Source organism: Agelaius phoeniceus, chromosome 27 (genome assembly GCF_051311805.1).
Source record: "Agelaius phoeniceus isolate bAgePho1 chromosome 27, bAgePho1.hap1, whole genome shotgun sequence".
NCBI classification, from domain to species: domain Eukaryota; kingdom Metazoa; phylum Chordata; class Aves; order Passeriformes; family Icteridae; genus Agelaius; species Agelaius phoeniceus.
Genome location: NC_135291.1, coordinates 4,193,314 through 4,210,733, shown reverse-complemented (window position 1 = coordinate 4,210,733; position 17,420 = coordinate 4,193,314). Strand labels below are relative to the sequence as shown.

The 17,420-nt window shown below is 49.9% G+C and overlaps 1 pseudogene across 1 annotated transcript; it reads left to right on the top strand.

Annotated features, from left to right (window-relative positions):
* Nucleotides 1–9,946: 9,946 nt before the first annotated feature.
* Nucleotides 9,947–16,063, top strand: LOC129132002 (class I histocompatibility antigen, F10 alpha chain-like; annotated as a pseudogene). Its single transcript, XR_013185354.1, has 7 exons — nucleotides 9,947–10,043; nucleotides 10,940–11,135; nucleotides 11,187–11,206; nucleotides 12,542–12,817; nucleotides 13,055–13,326; nucleotides 13,592–13,627; nucleotides 15,987–16,063. The product of XR_013185354.1 is annotated as a class I histocompatibility antigen, F10 alpha chain-like (transcript).
* The last annotated feature ends 1,357 nt before the right edge of the window (nucleotides 16,064–17,420 follow it).

Here is a 17,420-nt window from a genome sequence, read left to right as displayed (position 1 = left end):
CTGGTGGATATTTTCCACCTCGAAGTGTGGGATAGTTGTACCGGGGCCCTAGCAGAGGAGGCTTTGTCCTCAGGCTCGGGGCGAAATCTTAAATTATGGGGCAGAGTCACGCAGGCTCTGCAAAAAGTTCAGCAGGAGCAGGAAATGTGGAAAACCACACAGGACTGTTTGCAGGCGGGGCCCCGGCAGGGTGCGGGGGCGGCCGCACAGACTGCGGGTGATCGTGAGTCTGCCGAGTGTGGGGATTTACAGCCGCGGGGATGCTCTTCGCAGCTCCCAAGCTCAGGCACGCTGGCTGAGGGGAAAAAGTGGTCATTTGGGATGGGCTGCTAGAGGAAGCGCAAGGTGCAGGCGTTAACATAGAGGCGCGGGGCGCTGTCATTGACTCGGGGGCGCGGGGCGCTGCCATTGACTTGGAGGCGCAGGGCACCACCATTGACTCGGAGGTGCGGGGCACCGCCATTAACTCAGAGTCCGAGGGAGCCTGGGCGGGGCCTCCGCCTTACGCGCCACGGGGTGGTGGGCGCCAGAAGGGGGGGATGCAGACACGGGCGTGATCGGCAGAGACAGAGAAGGTCTGCAGGAAAGCGCAGACACGCGCAGGCAAAAAGGAAGGAAAAGACACAGAGGGGGAGCTGACGCCGCTTGAAGCATGGGGTGGAAATCTCATTACAAGGCACTGGCCTCCCCCAGCAGGAGGCAGGGCAAGCCTAGAGGGAGGGAGCGGCCCAATGCTAAGACAAAGGGGCGAGGTCGAAGCCTGACAGAGGGTTTTACCAATTCCATCCGGCCAAAAGATCAAGCGCGCATCCTAGCAACCGCCCTGCTGGCTTTAAATCAGTTCCCCAGGGGAGACGAAACAAAAAGTCCTGCCCAGAGGCACTGGGCCACCCGGGCACTAGAGGAAGGCCCACAAGTCATGATTAAAAATTAGTTAGGAGAATGGGAAACGGGTTGGAGGCTGGTACTCACAGGGCGAGGGTACACAGCCATCAAGAAAAACAGTAAAATTAAATGGTGCCCGCTTAAGTCGATAAAACTGGACCTTCAGGGCAAAAACTAATGAAATTTGTAAAGCTTGTTTTGCAGGACTGAATCCTCAGACGCCCCCATGGCCCGTATACCCCGCTTCCTAAAGGCTGTGACGAATCATCAAGCAGCCCGATGGCAGACCATACCGGGGTCGTGAAAAACTCAGTGACCAAACTAAAGGAGAGGCCGGCGCAGAGAAGGACTGGGGGAAAAAAGCTCAACAAAAATGTTATCAGTCATGGTTCACATAAATGTTTTTGAAAGTCTTGTTTTAAGTGGTATCCATCAAGTAGAGTTCGAACTCTGGCCAGGTTCTAGCTCTACTTGAATGGAATGATCGCCAATCAGCCCAGAGTTTTTCTGCGTCAAAAGGTTCAAAGGGAGTTTTGGAGAAACGTGAATCCGGACATGAGTTCTCAACATCACTCTTCTTTTAAGGTCAGCTGTCGCAGACTCTGGGAGGATAGTTCGGTGCTGTGGTAAATGTATGATTTCAAATCGTCAACTGTGTTAACAACTATCAGCCAAAAAACTGAGGAAGTCCTGCAAAGATATCCTAAGTCATGGTTCAGTCAGCCCCCATGACTGATTGCCCTTGGTTCTACCTTATTAGGCCCTATTATTGATCTTGGACCTTATATTTCAAAGAAGTTAGCATTGTTTATTAAAAACCAGTTAGAAATAGTTACCATTTCACCATCCACCACATTGGTGAGTGCGTGTACTTGGTCTGTGTGGCAAAGGTGCTGCCACCGAGCCGTCCTTGACCCGGGACGCCACGCCCCAAGTGGTGGCAACACCGAGGAGGCCTATTGGTTTCTATTCCTGTGGTTTCAAAGATGCTGAGAAAAGATACACTACCTGGGAAAAAGGATTGTTTGTGGTTAGCTTAGCTCTCATAGAAGTGGGAAAAATTGCACAACAACAACCAGTTGTCTTGAGAGGCCCTTTCAAAGTTATTAAGACAGTCACTACTGGGACCCCCCACCCCACCCCCGCCGACAGGGTGGCCCAAAGGGCCTCAGTTGCAAACTGGTATGCTCAGATTGAACATTACTGTAACATTTTCTCAATAACAGAAGGAGCTGTAAAAAATTTAGCACTACAAGAAACAGAGAATTTGGGCAGCAGCCATGACAAACCTTCCTCTGTAATTAAAACATCCTCTCCTTTCTCCACCAAACGATCAGCAAATTCTTGGTTCCCTGATGCCTCTGCTAAACAGGAGGGGAAGGTGTGGAGATACAGGGCAGCAGCCCTCCACATTTCCTCTGGTGAATGAATCATTACCGAGGGAGAAGGCAGTGCTCAGGCTAGGGAGCTGAGAGCTGTTTGGAGTGCTTTCCAACATGAGGTACAGAATACCTCTCCTGTCTGCATCTACATGGACTCCTATGCTGTGTATAAAGGATGTACTGAGTGGCTTCCTTTTTGGCAGCAAAATGATTGGGAAGGTAACAGAATTCCAGTATGGCAAAAGGAAAAGTGGCAAGAAATTTTAAACATCACAAACCAAGGGAACTTTGTTGGGGTGGGCAGCCTTTCACCAGACAGATGGAAATCCAGCAGGAGAGTGGAACAATAAAGCTGATGATTTAGCAAGACTAAGTCCCCTGAAAAAGAACAAATTACAGAGGACTGGGATCAACTATTGTCGGGTTCGGCTCTCTGTCTCTGCCCCGACACGGGTAGGGTGGTTCTTGGGTGGCACGCACTTCAAAGGACGAGTCTGGACTCTTCAGCTTTTCGATCTTCAGATTGTTTATTGTTTCTTATCTACAAAATTTTCTGTCTGCCCAACAGAGGTCTGATCTGCAAGGCAGCCAAGGGCACTCGTGACCACCCACGGGGCGGTCATGTCTTTTTATACTAAAATCTACGTACATGATATTTACTTTTATTTTCCAATACTTTTCACCCATATTAGCAAGTACACCTTCACCATAAACCAATCCCCAAGTGCCAACATCACCACAGGAGATGGAAGACAAGAAGAAGAAAGAAGAAGGACGAGACATGCCCTGATCCCCCCATCTTGTCTCCATAACCCCCCTGTACCAAAAACCTTAAAGTTTATATTTCACCCTATAAATGTGTCCCTTTTACACCCTTCACTCTAAAGTGATTCTCATGTCCTCAAACTGCTGTCACTTCTGTGGATGGATCAAAATCAAACCACCAAGCACTCTTGGCAACATTCCAGGATTTCCGAGACCCCCCAAGGGTTCTCCTGGCATCTCTGGACATCGGGAGCGATGTGCTGAGTTCCCACAAACTATTAGAATAGCTGCATGTAAAAAGACAGCACACAGGTGTGAAAGATTTGTACAAGGAAGCTCTTGCCCAGCGTTGGCCTGTCACCAAGGAAAGGTGTAAAACATGCGTATCAACCTGTGAGCAATCGCAGACTGGAGACTGGAGAGACATCCTTTGGAAGATGACCCTCTGCATTTCAGAAAGGGTAAAGGCTTATGGGACGCGTGGCAGGTAGACTATATTGGACCCTTTAAGAAGTCAGGAGTTAAACACTTTGTGCTAGTAGGAGGAGAAATTGTATCTGGGATGGTCCAGGCCAATGCTTTTAAAAGAGCTACAGGAGATAATACTGTTAAAGCATTGCAGGGATGGTTTGGAATTTTCCCAAAACCACAGGAAATTCAATCTGATTATGGGTCCCACTTCACTGCTAGAATTGTACAGGATTTGGCAAAAAATGAAGGAATTAAATGGACTTTTCACACCCCTTACTACCCTCAAGCTAACGGGATCGTGGAAAGGACCAATGGTCTTTTGGAATGACTTTTGAAACCAGAGGAGGGAAATTGGGATGTTCAGTTATGGGAAGCTGTGAAAAGTGTGAATGACAGATGGGGGGGTAAATGGGTGTCCCAAAATCACTGTTTTTTGCCCCATAGCTCCAAGCATAATTGCCTCTCTAGGGAGACCAGATGATTTCAAGATTCCAGCATATTACCCTGGACAACCTGTTCTGGTGGACCTCCCTACTGTAGGGGAACTACCACTAGTGCTAAAAACCCCTCTGAATAAACATGCATGGGTAGCCTCTGATGCTCTAGGGAGAGAGCATCGGATAAATACACACTGGATAATTCCATCATTCTAACTTTTTCTGTCCCTTAGTGGCAGGATTCTGTTGTGTTTACTTTTACAGAAGAACCCTGAGGGACATGAGGATCATCTGAACCATGATAACACTGGTGATACTTTTCTGCATCCTACCACAATTCCATGGACAGAATCCTGCTGAGTGGCCGTGGTCTGAAGCTACCATCCATCACACTAATGTTCTAGGATCATATCCCAAGGGTCGCCACCTGAACCTAGAGCCTATAGTGCTGCATGACTCTGAGATATATCACCCAAGTGAGTGGGGATGGGATCAGAAGGACTGGACTAGAGCCCTAACTGGAACAATTGGTGAGTCGATTGTGGTAGCGTGCAGAAAAGTGGAAGGATCTCTCTATGAGAAAGCCACCTCCATTGCAGGTGCTGGAAATTTTTTAGAACCAGATGGAAAAAACTATTTGCACATCCCTACAACAGAACTGTGTCCTATGACAAAGTGGGAGTATACCAAACAAATTCCCCTCACTCTGTGCTGCCGGCAGGAGTACGTTGGTAACTACACTTTAGGCCCCAGAACCAACAATGCAATTACAAAGGATTGTAGAAATTAATCAGCTGATTGCTGGCATAATTTTACTTTAGCCAAACCAACTTAATGTGACCCGCCGTTGGCAAAATAACTTGACAAATCCATAAAGTTTAAAAGGCCTGGTTTACAAATTTAAGATAAACACTATAACAAAGTCCACATTGAGTACAGTAGTCACACCTCAGTGGGTAGAAAGGACTGAGAGCACCCTTAGTCAACTTGATACTGAATGGCCTTGGTCCCAGGCTTTTGTTCATTTTTCCAGATCCATGGGAAACGTGAGGGATTTAAACCTATCAACTGTCATTATGCATGAAAATCAGATATACACTAGGCAGGAATGGGAAAACCAAAAAACCTGGCAGCTTCAAGGGATAGTGGGGAAAAAAATTAGTATGGGATCCAAATGATTAACGGAACTACCCATAGTAACGCAACCTCAATCGGTGTTTTGACAGATCAAACAAATAAGCATGAAAAGGTTTGTACGCACCCAAGCTTACAGGATTGTTGGCACAATTTTACATTAGCACAAACCATAGAAGTGGTTTGTCTTTGGTCCAAAAAATGTAGGCCTGTAGGGCCTACATTTTAAGTTTATAGTAAATGCTATAGCCCAACTGGTTACAATTTACACCACCACCACTCCAGCCCAACCACCGCTTATGCTTAGCCCAAGAAGTTTTGAAAATGGACCAGATATAATTAGGAAAACAGGACAACAATAAATACTGTTCAATCCAGCATGGTTCTCTTAAACAAGTCAAATTGCTGATGCAAAGTAATGTCTCAGAAATTCAGCCGGCCTGTTCACCTTTTTTGCAAACTCCCTTTGAGGGTTGGATGACCTGGTTGCAAAAGCGGAACTCTTTTAAAAGACGGACGCTAAGAGACATAACCGGTGTTGTGGGAACAGGATTGGGAATTCTAAAGAGTATTGATTCAGAAGTATTAATGAATAAAATTGGCTGCAACAACTAGAGATTTGACCAAGTTATAACAACTACTGCAGTCGTCCTTATTGGCTTTAGGAACACACCAGTGGCTGCTATCAAACATTTTGACAAATTGGGAAAATTTGTAAAAAATGTAAATGTAAATGACCACAAATTGGTAATTGATACACTCGGTGCTACACAAAACAACATTTCTTTGGCTCTCAGCTGTATCCAGGCACAATTGTGGATGCAGTCAGTTGCTGCCTCAATGATAAGAGAAGGTGAAGAAGACACTTTTCCTACTGAAATTGGGAAAATAATTTGGGACAGTGCCACTGATTTTGAAAGAGAATTCCAATCCTGGTGGAACTTAGTGAATTTAACTTACAATCCCATTACAAACATAGCCATGGCTTTTGTGTTAACCATACGTAATGCCTCAGTGCATTTGATATTTCCTATGATTGCATTAGGGCTGAATCATGATGGAGCTGTTCTCTATCCTTATGAGCATCAGGAATGGGCCCGTCAAATGGGTGAGAAATGGCAAACTGTTAATTTAGAACCTTGTCTTGTCCGAGAACAACAAGGGTTCATCTGTGAAAGCAATGCAATCATAGCTCAAGACATTTTTTCAGACACAGAGCAAAATATCTGTCATTTTGAAATTCAGCCTAATGAGACTTCTGAAACAGTTCTTGTATATATAGGCAACAGGTGTGCATGCTTCAGAACTGCTTGTGATTTTGTATTCATAGAGAATATTGTAGTAGATACTAAAAATTATTCAAATGTTTGTGCTTGTAACTTTACCAAGATTACAGGATGTGATTTCTTTTATGAAGCTCCAGTTACTTCTCACTACCTATTGCAATCCAACTACACACTGATTCACAAACTGATGCCTACTCCTATTGGGATGAATCTCACTTTGGTAAGTCAAGTGCTGCTCCATCAAGACTTGGTAGAAATCCTCAAAAAGATAAAGAAAAACGGACAGAAGCCCTGGTGACTGTTCATCATAATGTGAGACAGATACACCGTGTTATGGAGAGGGTAAAGAAAGATGCTGAGCACAGGTGGTGGGATACCCTCTTTGGGTGGTCACCTACTGCCACGAGTGCCCTGAACAGTGTGTGTCAACCCATCGTTGCCCTTTTGATTCTAATTGTGCTTGGTTTTATCTTGTCATCAGTCCCATTTGTTATGAATTGGAGGATGATGAAACGGCTGACAAGATTGATGTCTATAGTCAATGCACACAACTTGGCTGATGTCCTCTACACTGTGGACATCCCCAAGTCAATTGACACAAGGCAATTATGAATTAAGCATTTGTGTTTTAGAGCAATCCTTGATTCCTGTTTATGATTTTGTGAGAATTACTTTCAATTTTTAGTGAATTGTTTTAGAAAATAATTTTAAAATTAATGCTTATATTATGATTTGTTTATTGTTTTGCTTTTGATTATTTGTTATTTGTTTCAACCATTTGAAAATTGTTACAAAAATAATACTATTTTAATTAATTAACTATTAGAGTTAATTCCCAATATTGCCGGATGGAACATGCCTGGGGTCGTCTGGCCTTGCTGCTGGACCAAAGGTGGCAGCTGTGGTGGTCTCACCCCAGAGACACCCCTGGCTAGCTGGGTATTGAAGCTGGCGCTTGGGACAAGTCCAGGCAAGCAGGAACTCAGGTTTACCTCTGGTGGAAAGACTTTAGGCGATGGTGAAGGTAAAAGGAGACGCTGCTGGAGGTTTTGATCCAGAGCTTTATTCCTAAGTCACAGACCTCTGAATGTTGCAACAGCTCCAACAGAACTCAGAACCACGTGGTCGCTGGGTATTTTAAGCCCGGGGAGAGGGGGAGGGAAGGGGTAGGTATGGCACCAACCAGGTGGGAGGGGGGAAGTCTCAGGGGACAAGTGACACCTGGATAGCCCAATGTTGCCAGGGCTGAGAAGCATCTTTTGAACTTTGCCAATCAGATGATGCCCTTGCTGGAATGTTAAGATTGACGGACAGCACTTAGCAAGGGGGCAAGGGGAAGGGGAAGGGAGAGGTTGTTGGCACACCTGAGGGAGGAACTGGGATAGCTGAAACAGAGTATTACATCACACTGCAACAATTAACCATTTTGAAAATTGTTATGAAAATAATACTGTTATAATCAATATTAATTATGTTTGTTTATTGTCTCCCTTTTCCCCCTCTTTTTCCTATCCTTTCTTTTCCTCCTTTTTCTCTCTCTCTCTCTTTCTTCTCTCTGTCATACTGTCCCTATTTTTCTGGGTTATACTACCAACGTACGGCCAGTCCTGAAGACTCATCAATGATACTCTAGAGCGCTGCTGATAAAGATCCCTCAAGACAATTGTGAGTCACGGGGTCGTGTGAGAGTCTGTCTGAAATATCCCTCATCTGCCTCACGATCGTCATTGGGGGGGAGCACTGAAAAACAGACCCCTCCTGTCTGAAGTTTCTGATCCTGTAGGGGAAAGTCATATGCCTGAGACCTGAGAGTGTTGCTCAATTATTGTTTTCACAGGTGCATTTGCTATATGCTACACTGAGCTCAAAGGGCATTTTGCCCTTTTGCACAATAGCTCTGGAATTCTCCCCGCCTCTCGGCCTGGCTGAACTTCTCCTAGGCTTTAGGGTGGTTCCCCCCAAAGAAGGTGCCTCTTGCTCGTTCATAACCACCATGACAGACAAACCGAGATGTAAGAAGCCTCTTCATCAAGAGACCGAGACATGAAATCCCCATGTGAGAAGGCCCCCTCTCACCTTCTTCCAGAGACTGGGACTGAAACCCCCAACCCGGGAGAGGTGTGCAGTGGCGGGGGAAGGAAAGCTGCCCAAAGCAAGATGGATGTTGCAGGTGCAGGCAGTCAACCACGAAAACAATGGCTCTCACCTACTGCCAAACATGGACTGTGTGTACCCCTTTCCAAACACCATTCTTTCCCCCTGAAGATACAGTAAACTACCTTTGATTTGGTTGCAAAACCCATCCCCCCTTCCCCCATCAAAAAAGAGTGTAATTGGGGTCCAGATGAACTGCGCCTCTGAGATCTCCCTGGACGCGGCCTGGTGAACTCCATGGGCTGGACATGGAGGGACTTGGCAGTTTGACGTTTGGTAGCTATATACCCATTCTTTTTCCTCCCTCTTTTCCCTTATTTTTTCCTTTTTTCCCTGATTCCTTCCCAAGGCATTTTTGCTGTGGTTATTTCAATAAAGGTGCATTTGTTTTGATTATCACTGCAAACCCCCTTGTACCGTGTCAGTTCTTTTGCACCCTGAGATCAATCCACGAACCATCACGAAACCCATTCATAAGGACGGATCGTGACACACCCAAGCTGCGTCCCCGGGATCCGCCCACCTCTCCCAGCCCCAGAGCCCCCTTTCCGTGACCCAGGGACCCCCTGAACCCCCTTTTCTGCCTTTCCCAGCTCCCAGACCCCACTTCCCTGAACAATGGAGACTCCTGGACCCCTTTTCTGGGTTCAGGGACCCCCTGGATCCCCCAGCCCGCCTCTCACAGTCCCTTCCTGGAACCTTGGACCCTCCCCGGCTCTCCCGGTTCCGCTTCCCAGCCCTTGGACGCCCCCAGACCGCCCAATCTCTGCGTGCCCCCAGTTCTCCACCCCCTGCGCGTCCTGCGGGGATGTCCTGGCAGGTCCCGGGGGGGTTCAGGGGAATTCCCAGGGTTTGCTCTGTCCCCTCTCCCTCCCTGCGCTGCTCCGGTCACTTTCGCGTCTCCCAAGCTGCGGCACCGGGACCCGCCCGGGGACCGGGGACTGCTCCGGCACCGGGACCCCCCTGAACCGCAATTCCTGGGCACGGGGACCCCCGAACTTCCATTTCCAGGCGAACCCCCCTTCCTGGGCACAGAGACCGCCTTGAACGTTCATTTTGGGGCACTGGGAGCCTCCCTGTACCCCCTTCCCCAGCCCCAATAACCCCTGCACCCCCTTATCTGGAGCCTGGAACCCCCTGAACCCCAAATCCCGGGCATGGAAACCCCCCTGAACCCCCATTTCTGGGCACCGGGACCCCACTGCATCCCCTTATACAGCACTGGGAGTCCTTGACCCCCCCATTCTGCTGCACCAGGATCCCCGTGCACCCCCATATCCAGGACTGGAACCCTCCCAAACCCTCCATTCTCAGGCACAGGGACCCCCCTGCACCCCCTCATCCGGCACCAAAGCCCCCCTGCACCCCCTTTCCTGGCCCTCCCCCATCTCAGACACCCCAGCCCCCGCTTTTCCTTGGGGCGGGGCCAGGGCTGTGGGCGGGGCCGCAGCGGAGCAGCGCCATGGCTCCAGCGCTGGCTCTGGGGCTGCTCTTGGGGCTCCTGGGGGACCCGGGGGGCGCGACCAAAGGTGAGTGGGAACCCCGAAACGGGGAAACTCCTGAAGTTCCATTTCCGGCCACCGGGAACGCCCTAGACTTCCATTCCTGGACAGGGGAACCCCCCTGTACCCCAATTTTGAGTCTACTGACCCCTCTCAACCCCCTTTGCCAGCCCCTGAACCCCATTCCTGGACAGGAAAACCCTCCCGAACCGCCATTCCCAGGCATCAGAATCCACTGAGCCCCCATTCCTGGGCGCCCATGTCCGGGCACCAAGACCCCCCTGTACCCTCTTCCCCGGCACCGGGACCTGCTCGTCCTGCGGGGGGAGGTGTCTCAGGATGTCCAGGAGGGTCCCTGGGGGGATTCTGGGCCCCAGGACCCCCCTGAATTTTCAGTTCTGGGCACTGGGACCCCCCTGCACCCCCTTATCCAGTACCAATTCCCCCCTGCAACCCCTTTCCCATCCATCCTGCCTTCCCCAGTCCCCAGACCCCTCTTTTCTTTCATCCTGAGACCCCTGGACTTCCATTCCTTCTTTTCTCAGTCCCCAGCCCCCCCCATTTCTCTGCATCAAGGACCCCCAGATTCCTATTCCCAGGTCTCCCCACCCTGTGACCCCTCATTCCTTGGCACTGGGGACCCCTGGATCCCCTTTCCTGGGCACATGCATCCCCTGGAACCCCCATGCCACTTTCCCAGTCCCTGTACCTCCTCTCTCCCTTTCCATAACCCTGGAACCCCCTGAGCCCCCATTCCTGGACACCAGGACCCCCTGCAGGCCCTTTCCTGTCCATCCCACCTCTCCCACCCTGTACACCCTTTCCTTGGCCCCAGGATCCCCAAACCCCTTCCCAGCTCTCCCAGTTCCCCTTTCATTGATCCATGATCTCCTCAATCCCCCCAAATCTCCGTGTCCCCCCAGTTCTCCACTCCCTGCGTTACCTACACGTGGTGGTGTCAGAGCCCAGCCCGGGGATCCCCCAGTTCATGGATATCGGGTACCTGGATGGGATCCCCTTCGTGCGCTACGACAGCGAGCGGGGCCGGGCAGAGCCGCTGATGCAGTGGATAAAGGATGGAGTCAAGCCAGAATATTGGATATGGGGACCCAGACCAATGTGAGGAACCAGCACAGTGATGTCAGGAACCTGAAGATACTGCGTGAGCAGTACAACCAGAGCGGCGATGAGTGAGGGGAGCTGTGGGACTGGAATGGGGATCCATAGGGCTGGAATGGGATCTGTAGGGCTGGGATCCATGGGGCTGGGATGGGATCTCTGGGGTTTGAAGGAGAACTGTAGGGCTGGGGATTGGATCCATGGGGCTGGAATGGGATCTATAGGTCTCAGATGTGGATTCACAGGGCTCTAAGTGGCTGAAATGGGGATCCATTAGGTTGGAATGGGATATTTTGTGATCCACGGGTTGGGATATGGATCCATGGGGCTGGGATGAGATCCATGGGGCTGGGTTGGGATCCATGGCGTTGGGATGGGATCTGTGGGGCTGGAATGGGAACTGTAGGGCTGAGATGGGGATCGATGGGGCTGAGATGGGGATCCATTAGACTGGGATGGGATAGCTTGTCATTCATGGAGCTGGGATGGGATCTGTGCACTTGGGTTGGAATCCATGGGGGTGGGATGTGGATTCGTGGGGCTGGGATGGGAACTGTAGATCCCCAATGTGGATTCACAGGACTCCAAGGGACTGAAATGGGGATCCATTAAGCTGGGATGGGATATTTTGTGATCCATGGGTTGGGATATGGATCCATGGGGCTGGGATGGGATCTGTTGAGCTGGGATGGGATCCATGGGGCTGGGATATGAATCCATGGGGCTGGGATGGGATCTGTGGGGCTGGGATGGGATCTGTGGGACTTGGGTACAGATCTATGGGGCTGGGATGGGATCTGTAGATCTTGGATGTGGATTCACAGGGCTCCAAGGGGCTGAAAATGGAGATCCATTAGACTGGGATAGGATAGCTTGTGATCCATAGGGCTGGAATGGGATCTATGGGGCTGGAATGGGAACTGTAGGGCTGGGATGGGATCTGTGGGGCTAGGATAAGAACTGTAGGGCTGAGATGGGGATCCGTGGGGTTAGGATGGGGATCCGTGGGGCTGGGATGGGATCTGTGGGGCTAGAGTGGGGCTGTAGGGCTGGGGTGAGCATCCATGGGGCTGGGATGGGATCTATAGGTGTCAGATGTGGATTCATAGGGCTCCAAGGGGCTGCAATGGGGATCCATTAGACTGGGATGGAATATCCTGTGATCCGTGGGGCTGGGATTGGATCCACGGGGCTGGGATCTGTGGGGCTGGGATGGGATCTGTTGGGTTGACTTCCATGGGGTTGGGATGTGGATCCATGGGGCTCCAAGGGGCTGGGATGAGGCTCTGTGGGTCTCCATCAGACTCTGCGGCTCCAAAGGGCTGGAATGGGGCTCTGTGGGGCTGGGACACAATTCCAGGGGTCTCTGTGGGTACAATCCCCCCAGGTCTCCACACAAGGTTGAGGTCTCCACACAAGGTTGACAGTTTATGGCTGTGACTTCCTGTCCGATGGGAGTGTCCGTGGATCCCACCAGATTGGCTATGATGGGCGGGATCATATCTCCTTTGACCTGGGATTCAGGAGATTCGTGCCGGCCGACAGCGCTGCTGAGATCACCAGGAGACGCTGGGAACAGGAATTGAACGGGGTTGAGATGTGGACAAATTATCTGAACCACATCTGCCCAAAATGGCTCCAGAGGCACATCAGATATGGGCAGAAGGAGCTGGAGCGCAAAGGTGGGAGCAGAATTCCTGTGAGGGATTTGGGAATGGAGGACTTGGGAACACAGTATTTCCAGTGGGAATTCTATGGTCAGATCTCATCCCAATCCCATTGCAGTGTGAATTCCATGGGCAGATCTCACCCCAATCCCATTCCACTGGGAATTCCATAGGTAGAACTCACCCCAGTCCCGTTCCAATGGGATGTCCCTCACCATTCCATGGATGTCCATTACCATTATCCCATTCCAGAGCCCCCTGATGTCCATGTGTCCGGAAGAGAGGAACACAGGACGCTGATCCTGTCCTGCCACGCGTACGGATTCTACCCCAACACCATCGCAGTCAGCTGGATGAAGGGGGGTGAAACCTTGGATCAGGAGACGGAGTGGGGCGGGATCGTTCTCAACAGCGACGGCACCTTCCACACCTGGGCCAGGATCGAGGCGCTGCGGAGGAGCGGGAGCAGTACCGGTGCAGGGTGGAGCATCCCGGAATGCCAGAGCCTGGGATCTTCGCTTGGGGTGAGGCTGGGAATGTGGGGATTGGGAATTTGGAATTCCTAAATGGGGATTCCCCTCCCCCTCCTCACTATCCCATCTCTCCGTGGTGGTCGCTGTGTCTGTCATCGCTGCCATCCTCATCCTCATCGTTGTCCTCATCAGATTCGGCGTCTGGAAGCTCCAATCTGGTAACACACGGGATGGGGGTCGGGAAGGGACACGGATCCACCCAGCACTGTTCTGGGAATCCTGTGCCACCGATGCTGATCCCACTTTGTTTCCACAGGGAGGAGGGACAGGAATGGATACAACCTGGCAGCCGGTGAGTTCCAAAGGCAGATCCAGCTCTGGATCCCAGGATGGATCCTGGGGTTAATCCCAGTGTGTGATCCATGCTGGAATCTCATGGATCTTCTCTCTCTGCAGGAAAAGACATGGGAATGAATGGCTCCACTGCAGATACAGCATGGGATCAGGGTGGGATTCCAGAGGGAGATTGGGGCAGGATGGACAGACTGGGATTGGGGAGGGATTTTGGATCAGGGCAGGGGTCTAGAGTGGGATCAGGTGGAATTGTAAAGTGGGGATGGAGCTGGATTCTGGAGCAGTATCAGAAGGGATGGATGGAGCAGGATTGGGGCAGGAGTGATGGAGTGGGATCAGGGAGGGATTCCAGGGCAGGATTGGGTAGAATGGATGGAGCAGGATCAGGTGGGATCGATGGAGCAGGACTGGGACAGGACTGAGGCAGGATCAAGTGGGATAGATGGATAGAGCAGGATTGGGGTGGGGTCAGGTAGGATTCTGGAGCAGCTCCCTCTCCCAAGGGGATCCAGCCAGGTCCATCCTGTGGAATGGGGACAGGGACAGGGTGACACCGTGACCCTCTCTCATCCTGGTAGTAATCACTACCTGAGGGATCCATGGGGCTGGATCCGGCCCCTTCCCTCTTCCTGGGAAAGCTGAGAGCTGCCAGCAGAGCTCATCCCACTGCTCCCACCCACCTCGCTTCTCTTGGTAACAGATCCATTTCCCCTTTTCCATGTCCCAGTGTTTTAAAGCCAATAACCACAAATATTCACAATGCTTCAGTTCTGGTGTGAAATTATCCTGCTTGGGGCAATAAATTCTGCTTGGGGCAATGTCCTGGATTGTCAAGCAAATGGTATTCTATTTGCCATCTGTATGGCAGTTGTCTTCTGTTAAGTAGGCAGTTTTCCTTATCTCTTCCACAACTGGGGAGACATCCGTTGATAACAGGCTATTGAATGTCACTGCACAACTGATAAGAACGACAGCATCCCAGTGTGAGATGCTCCACCCAGAGGGGAGAGCCAAGCATTCCTACCTGGATATAATCTTGAGTTTCTGGAACACCAGCATGGCTTTCTCCACTGGATTTCCCAGAGGAAACAGCTGCTCTCTTCCCCTAGATCTTCAGAGGAAGACTACACTCTTCTACAGGATCCCTGCTCCAACAGAACCCACCTGACACTCTAGGAGGGCTGCAGCCACGACTCCAATTGGATTGCTTCCAATACCCTGACCCCCAGGGTGTCAGGTTGTGTTCTGACTCTGTCAGTGTTGTTTTAGTTTACTGCATTGTTTATTTTATCCTTTTATTTTCTTCCCTACTAAAGAACTGTTATCCCTGCTCCCATATTTTTTGCCTGAGGGCCCCTTAATTTAAAATTTATAGCAATTTGGAAGGAGGGGGTTTACATTCTCCATTTCAGGGGAGGCTCCTGCCTTCCTTAGGAGACTCCTGTCTTTCCAAACCAAGACAGATTTTGGTGCTTAACGTGAGGCTCGAGGGCACAGAAATAAAAAGGAAATAACAGTTCTTGAGTAATCTAATTTTTGTACGCTGCTACAGAAACCTTGTTAAGCTGTCATCATGTGGTCCAGCTTACCTTGGTTTGGGTGGCATGTGGTTGTGGCTACATTTCTCCCATTTGCAGGCCCTTATCTAAACATGGGTCCTATAACCAAGGCTACTGTGGCTGTTATCCAGTTTGTTTTATGGGTGAATAAGGGGAGGAATTAATGGCTTTTTAACTTCCTCTGGAAAGCAGGCACATGGATTCACAGCTATCACACACTAACTGTATGTTTTTGGGGTTACTTTAATAATAGCACCTGCTGTGAGGAAATGACACCAGGGGAAATCTTCTCCCAACCCTTTAGCCATCTCTTTGGGTCTGCTCTACCAGTTTTTGAAGGGTTCAGATCCACTCTAAATACTAATGATATCAAACAGTGGCTGGTGTTGCTGGAAGGCTTGTTCTGTTTAGCATTTAGAGATAAGAGAAGATTAACTTGGATAACCACCCTGACACCTACCCCAAAGACAAGGGATGCTGCCCCAGAGCCTGGCCCTGCCCCACAGCCCACCTCAGCTATAAACTACCCAGATTGGATGGGGGTTCTGGTGAAGGAGATAAACGAGGTGAGCCAAATGCTGAAGGAGCACATTTCCCAAGCTCGTGAGAAGCCCTCCCAGTGCCTCGAAGAGGGAGAGTCTAATAGTGCAGCAGTGGAACCCACAGATGTTACAACTGTCCAGGTTCCAGCTGAACTGCAAAGGCAGTCACAGCCAGCAGCAGTTGCTCCTGTGGAAACAAGGAGATCTAAGATGAAAGCAGGGCACCCAGATAAGGGAGGGCCCTCACAACCCTCAGGAGACCCAGAGGTTGAGATCGTCACCGAGTCCCTGACGTACAAAAATCTCCAAAATCTGCACAAAGACATTGTATGATGGGAATATGAGACTTATACAACCTGGCTACTTTGGGTCTGGGACCTTATAAGTACAGGTATGCAACTGGATGGTGGTGAGGCAAGAAATTTGGGACCCTCAACCCAGGACTCAGGTATCAATCAGATTTTTGTAAGGGAGCCAGGGTCCCTTTCCCTCTAGGAGCGGCTTTTAATGAGTGTCAGAGAGAGGTTTGTCCACAGGGAGAGCATGCAGGAGCACCACCATAGAATGTGCTGGAAGACCCTTGAGGAAGGGATCCAACAGCTGAGAGAAGTAGCAGTACTGGAGGTACTCTTTGGGAGGGATGGACAGCATGAAAATGACCCCGACAAGGTCAGGTGCACAGGGTAAATGTTGTGGAGCCTGGCAAATCTGGGGCCATCTCAATACACCACCTTCATTGCAACGATTAATGCAGATACCAACCAAGAGACAGTGGGCTCTGTCGCCAACAAGCTTAGAAAGATGAGAGTATGATCAATGGCCCAATGCTGGCTCATGTCTCTGCTGTGATTAAAAATCTCAAAGAGGAGATGAAGGAGAAGAGGGAGGGGTGAGGTGTCACAGACATGTTTTATGAAAAATCCTTTCCTTAGGATTTTTTCCTCCTGAGAAGCCGAGAGGCCTCAGGAACAAAATGTAAACAATAATTATCTGCTGCTGTGGAATTAACAGGTGGATCTGTGATTGGTCTCATGTGGTTATTTCTAATTACTGGCCAATCACAGTCCAGCTGTCTGGACTGTCTTGGTCAGTCACAAGCCTTTGTTACTCATTCTTTTTCTATTCTTAGCTAGCCTTCTGATTAAATCCTTTCTTCTATTCTTTTAGTATAGTTTTAATATAATATATATCATAGAATAATAAATCAAGCCTTCTGACTTCTGTGGAGTCAACATTCTCGTCTCTTCCCTCATCCTGGGACCCCTGCGAGCACCACCACAGTGAGGAGCAACAGTTCCCATATGGCACCAGTGCAAGTCACAGCCCCAAAGTCAGAGCCCAATATTCCCCAGCTAGACAGAGAGGGTACACCCCAGGGGCTGACGTGTGGTTCTCCCTGCATGACCATGGGGAAGACATGGGAAGGTGGGATGGAAAACCCACTTCTGTCCTGGCAGCACGGGTGCATCAACTCACCGAGGGAAACACTAATCAAGGGAACTCCAGTAAAGTGAAGGTAGCCTCAACCTCCCATGACCGAGCTGCTGGGTATGATCTATCAGATCTTCTTGAAGGAGAGAACCTCTAGCATGCATGCCCAGGAAAGAAATAATAACCAGGATTAGGGGGGCCCTGCCTGTAGCCAGGAAGAGGCATGGGAAAACTGGATCTTTTAGACGGTGTGGATCTG